The sequence below is a fragment of the Pantherophis guttatus genome, chromosome 1 (assembly GCF_059756535.1).
Source record: "Pantherophis guttatus breed Tessera chromosome 1, ASM5975653v1, whole genome shotgun sequence".
NCBI lineage: Eukaryota > Metazoa > Chordata > Lepidosauria > Squamata > Colubridae > Pantherophis > Pantherophis guttatus.
In genome coordinates, this window is record NC_142063.1 from 195748405 (window position 1) to 195754822 (window position 6418).

Below are 6418 nucleotides of genomic sequence, written 5' to 3' on the forward strand. Positions count from 1 at the left end.
GTCACTGTTGAAGGCACTGAGGAATCTGGTAAGGAAATATCTCTGAAAGAATGACCCATTGGGTCACAGGTTGTCTAGTATAAATATAAAAGTATAATTATAATGATTACCTTTGTTGCATGAGGAGCAGATATAAGATGTCCTGCATGGGTTGATATCTATGAGAAATATTCCTTTGGCTGATATTAGAAACAGAATCTTGGATTAAATGTAGATATAGTTTAGCCTATCCTATATATTTTTCCATGTCAAATGATTATGATTCATTTAATTGTTTTCCATTCAGCAGATAGCCAAGTGAAACTTTACAAATCAGGCCAGAGGTAGAGAACCTTTGCTGTCAGGTGTTCTATAACTCCCAGCATCCCTCACCCAGGAGCACAGGTAGCCTAGGCCACCTGTTGACCGTGATACTTACAACATCCTGAGGGTCATAGGTTTCTACTTCTGATACAAACTTCCTACAAAATACGATGGAATATTGCCATAAAAAAAATCTGAATTCAGAAAACTTTTACTGGTTTTGATTTGGAAGAAAATCTTCTTCATAAGTTTGGCTGTTTTATTTTTATCTCATTCTTCAGTTAATTGGCTTCTGAAAATGGCTTACAAACAATCAGGAACAGCAACAGACTTAACTGCTAATTTTGTCACTGACTTCATCAAGAGCGGGGGTCAAATCCTTGGGGAAATCTGAGAGAATTAGCTCCTGACATAACCTTAGACCATATGGCTTTTCAAGAAGGTCTGTTTGACTCTCCCAGCTGCTTGATATTTATTAGCTCTTCCATAAACCTTACAACTTCTGCTCACGATGCTTTTCCATGGCTTACTGCCAATTGCCAGTCTCTATATAGCCATACAAGCATCTGCCATTTGTGTCTGAATTTTTATGAAGGGAAATACTCATTTAAGCTCCATTAATAATAGATTTTTACCGATTCTTATCAGGTATTCCCTTGGGCAAGGAGAAAGAATCTTTACTCCATTTAAGGCAGCTTTGGATTCCATTTCCCGGAAAACCTTTGGAGGAAGCAAGTGACACTTAGAATCTTAGTTTGATTATTCAGTTACACTGCAATACTATTTAGGTTTGGTGATCTAATGGAGCCTATCCCCACTCCTAAAGGGGTTACACAAAGAGGTAGACTAACCTCCCTTTACATCAATATTGTAATTTTGGCCAATCTAGACCAACTTCTGTCCCTTGCCCGTCAGCCAGTCCCCATTCTTTATGCGGATGATGCAGGTACTCTTTAGATTTCAAATAATTAGGCTATGTAGAATACAAAGTATTGTGATAGTAATACCTCAAAATAAACTATCATAAGCAAAAGGGTTTTTTTCCAGGAAAAAATGATAATCCATCAAATTGGACAGTTAATGGCAGACCTATTGAGCAAGTGATTAAGTAGGTATTCAAACCTCCACATGCTGGGGTCCTCAAATAAGGGAGTTAGCTATGAAAGCTCAAGAAGTATTTCTAATGATCAACCAATTTGCTGTTTGTTTCTCTGCATCAATTAAAGTATACCAAAGTTCTTGCCATGCTGCTATGTGGACCTCAGGTGTGAAGCCACAAAGATCTCTACATTCTTGAAATGCGAACAAAAAGTCTAAAAAGTAATAGCTGGTATCCCATGCTTGACTTCTAACACCATCCAGCATCAAAAATGGTATGATCCTAGAATTGGTTGGCCCCCAAAAACCAAAAGCCACTCACTCTTGTCAGGATTCAGTTGAAACATGTTGCTACCCATCCAGGCACTGGGATAAGATGTTCAGCGCTGCTTAATTTTCCAGGGGCAGAAATATATAATTGGGTATCCTCACAAAGGGGATTCTAGGTCATCAGTTCATTTTGGGTTGGGAGGCGGCTGAAAACCCTCAAATCAACATATAAAAAGGTGAAGCAGAAAAATGATGTAAAACTCAGAAAAAGCAACAAAACCTTGAGACTTTATATCATATTGGTGGTCTTTAAAACAGCTGCCCTTCAGAACAGCTAAAGAAAGTTCCCTGTGACAATCAGTTTGCAAAGCACACATTGTACACCAGCTTTTCATGCACCACCAAATTTAGTGATAATAGAATCTTTTTATTAGAACTGTGTAATCCGAAATGGGGAAATTGTTAAAAAAAAAGATAGCAAAAGCTGCGGATTGAAAACTTCATGTGAAAACTGAAAAGACAACAGGCTTATTTCAAAGTCTGAGGTATGCATACAAAGATTGATGCACGCCCACATAATTTGGAATGTTTCTAGAGTAATAAATATAGAAAAAAGGCTTCGAAATATGTACGTGCTGTCTGCTGGGCTATAAATCACAGCAGAGTTTCTTTCATATTCTCTCCATTTCTTATTTTCTTTATCTCAGCAGTTAATAATTTCTGGCTTAATGCAGGGTGGTCATATTCCAAGAATGATGGACTCATTTAGAACTCTGAAACTTATCTGTTTCCATCTGTAAAATTTTAAGGGAACAGAAGCCGTTTTCCATGTCTTTACCAGCCATGCAGTGTCACTTATGTATTGACAAAAAGAGAGGAAATAAACCAGCCCAAAAGAGGCAACAGATTTTTATAAAATCCACATATGCCTGTTTGTATATATTTACATATATTTAAAATTAAATGCTATAATTTGAATAAATATATGATTCATATCACCACAATAGGGAAGCCAATACCCAAGGTGGCTGACATGCATATTTAGTCTGGATCACTTTTTTTTTTTTGGAATTTTTTTTTTATTTTTAAACAAAACTTAAAACATAAAACAATTATCATCCATTACAATTACATAAAGTGTATTGATCGGTTACAAACCTTTTGTGCTTGATCCTCTATCCAACATTTTCTTATTTAACAGTTTATTACATTATTATTCTCATTTATCAATTATTTAACAGTAAATTATCCTCCATAAGGGGAAAAAAAACCCTTTATATGTTTTATTATCTTATCCATTTCATATTTCATTTCCATTCTTTCTTGTCTAACCATTGATAAAATAAATCCCATATCAAATAATATTGTTTATCTTCTTGTTCCCTAATTTCAAATGTCAATTTACTCATTTCAGCACACTCCAAAATTTTCTTGATGACGTCGTCATCCGTGGGTATCTTCTCTCCTTTCCAGTTTTTAGCAAATACAATTCTAGCTGCCGTTAAAACATTCACAATTAAATATCTCATTTCTCTATTGTATATTTCTGGTAAAATCCCTAATAAAAATATCTCTGCTTTAAAGTCAATGTGTTTCTTTGTCGTTTTTTCCAACCATTTGTGGATTTTAGTCCAATATCTTTTAGCTTCTGCGCATGTCCACCACATATGGTACTATGAACCCGGAGTCTGATGACACTTCCAACATTTCTCCGATTTATTCTTGTACATTCTGTCTATTCTCGCCGGGGGTAAATGCCACCTGTAAAACATCTTATACAAATTTTCCTTATATGCTGTTGACATTGTCATTTTATAATTCTGCAACCATAATTTTTCCCATTTCTCTTTTGAACCATCTGTAGAGCAATGAGGGAATCCAGGTTGGGTGCTTGATTTTACAGATCTTGGGATATTGTCTTACTTGGTATTTTCAAATGGAGGAACAGTAGTAACTCTCCTACTTTAAAAATTGTTTTAAAAGTAGATGCTTTCAGTCTTCCACTCTGGTCTGCATGATTAATTCATCTAATTAATTTATCCAGAGCCATAGTTAAAAGAATATACTCATTTTTAAAAGTCTGCCCAACCAAAGTACAAAAGAAAAAAACACAATCCCACAAACTATCACTTTATAAGTGTTAGTGATATATTAAGAATGGTTAACTTCTTGGATGGATCTGCTTTAAAAATGTAAAGAATCATTAACAGATTTAGAATTATGGGTAGAGACTAAACTTGTATGTGAAAAGCCCCAGGTTTCTATTGTGTAATTTAACTAAAATAGAATTTCTTCTAATTACAGTTGCCATCAACTCTTAAATAATTCTTACCTTGGATTTTCCAAACCTCAAAAAAGGTTTGTTGTATTTTGACCTAAGGATTTCCATTATCTTCCAGGTTATCTGCTCAGTCTTCAGCTGCACGAGTCTTTTTTTTTGCCATGCAAGCATTAGCAGATTGTGAACATTTTCATCCACAAGGCTGTATACATTTATGCATTTATTGCAGAGGGCTGCTGCAATTACCAAACTGTTACATTTCCTGACCTTGAAGTTGTTAGTTTTTTTAAATTTGTGGGTGCATCATAACCTTAAAATAGTTCATGTACTAAATAAGCCACTAGAGGGAGAAAAGGACATTCCAGATAGATAGGCAGGCAGGCAGGCATAACATTAAGACTCTTGACATGATCATTGAAACATTAATTCCCCTCCTTCTATCCCTTACATGCATATACTTTTATGCTCTTGTGATATTCAACATCTATCTTTGACATAAACTAATATGAAAGAGAATACAAAAGGATAATTTGTCATGGAAATGGATATTCTGGCTAATATTTACAGTCACAGAAGGGGCCTCCTATTTAAAAATATGCCTAATGGTTCTTTTGTGTTCTGCTTCCTGGAATCCCATCATGCTCAACGGGGAGGGAGAGTACATCCTGCTTCATCTGTCTGTCTGTCTGTCCCCATCTCCAAAGTAATTTTTCCCTCACTTCAGTGATAACTGATAAACCTTTCATTCCCGACACAAAAAATGCCATACACACCAAAAGGACTTCTATTCCCAACTCTGTTTAAAATATCAAAATCCCACTTAAATACATATGATTAAAGAATTAGTCCCTTTTTTTAAAAAAGGCAAGTATAGCTAAGAGACATCCTAAACCATGGCTGTATATTTCTGTGGTGATAACTTTGTTGTATGTACAGTATCTTCTTTCTAATTTACTTAAGTTTATGCTGAAATTAATATATATGCTTATGGAGCAACAATAGACATGAGAGACAGGCAAACTATTAGTTTTTACTTGTAGCAGAAATGGTAATGTATGAATTGAGTTAACCTGACTGTGTTATGCATAAAAGAGATAATCTCATTTTGACCTGGGTTCAGAAGACAAATCTAAATGAGATGCAAGTGCGATATAGTGCAATACGTTATCTAAATTATATATGCACCAGTTCTGACAATATGTTACATAGGGTGGGATAATATTTGGTGTGCAATTTTTGTTGGTCTTTACAAAGCCTCTCTTTTGGAAGAAGCAACTAATCTTTCCCCCACTGGGACTTATAACCAGCAAGCGCAAATGTCATACAGTTCATGTTAAACAGATGCAATTCTGAACTATTAAAATGGACGGCAATTAGCATAGAAGAAACCAGAAGTCTCCCTTCCCCAAATTTCCAGAAATGGAAGTCAAAAGGAAAAAGCACTCATTTAGTAAGCAAGTTTCTGTTTAGCCTTGATTTCTATTTTGGCTTAGATGAGAATTTAATATAAGGAAGAAATTCCAGCCTGAGATCTGCTGTCTACTAATCCAAGGGACCACCCAAGCCAGAGGAAGACTAACTTGTAAGACCAGGCAAACCCTCCTTGATCCAACACTATGTGTGCAAAACATGCAAAATTGCACAATAGCATTTTAAGACACACAGACAGATACCATCAGCGTCAGAATTCTTCTGCATATTACTGAGACACAGCTCTTTTCAAGTTTTAGTCAACTTCTTCCATAGTAGTATGCCAATGGAAGATGAACTTTGGTGGTAAAGGAACACCCTGGGAATACCATGAATGACCAAGGGGAAAAAAAAGATAATCAGACAGGTAAACCAAGCATGGTCATTGAAAGCACAAATGATTGACATCCAGCAAGATAGATGAATTCCATTATAGCAGATCTTGTAGCCTTCCTTTAGTTACAGTAACAGAGTTGGAAGGGACCTTGGAGGTCATCTAGTCCAACCCCCTGCTCACGCAGGAGACCTGTACTAGGGATTCGAACTGCCAAACTTTCTGATCGACAAGCTACGTGTCTTAGCCACTGAGCCACCTAGTCAGGCTTTAGTGAATCAACTATCAATCAATCAACCAACCAGTCATTAATCTCACAAAAGGAGGATCTTCTGTCACCTCTAATATTTATCTAATATACAAGTTATTGCCTTGTTAGGGCTTTAGGAGACCTAAAGGCAGCTATAGTAAAACCAGGCCTTTCACTATCTCTATCCCTTTGATTCTGTTATTTGAATTTCTTTTTAAGATTCTCTTCTCCTTTCTCACCATTTCCTGTCTATCTAAAGGCATTCATCACCTAACTATTGTAATTGGGACCGGCAACTCCATTGCTAAGTGAAGTGGTCATTAAGTGAAATATCACATGATTGCAGAGACTTAGAACAGCAGTTCTGGCAGTCCTGGTTGCAGACATTAAACAAATCACCTGGGATCATTGT

The 6418-nt window shown here is 36.1% G+C and overlaps 1 long non-coding RNA gene across 1 annotated transcript; it reads right to left on the bottom strand.

Annotated features, from left to right (window-relative positions):
• Positions 1-2726: 2726 nt before the first annotated feature.
• LOC148116714 (uncharacterized) lies at positions 2727-5981 on the bottom strand. Its single transcript, XR_015731249.1, has 2 exons — positions 4004-5981; positions 2727-3432 (listed from the first exon to the last, which is right to left on the bottom strand). It is a non-coding gene; the product is annotated as an uncharacterized LOC148116714 (long non-coding RNA).
• Positions 5982-6418: the final 437 nt, after the last annotated feature.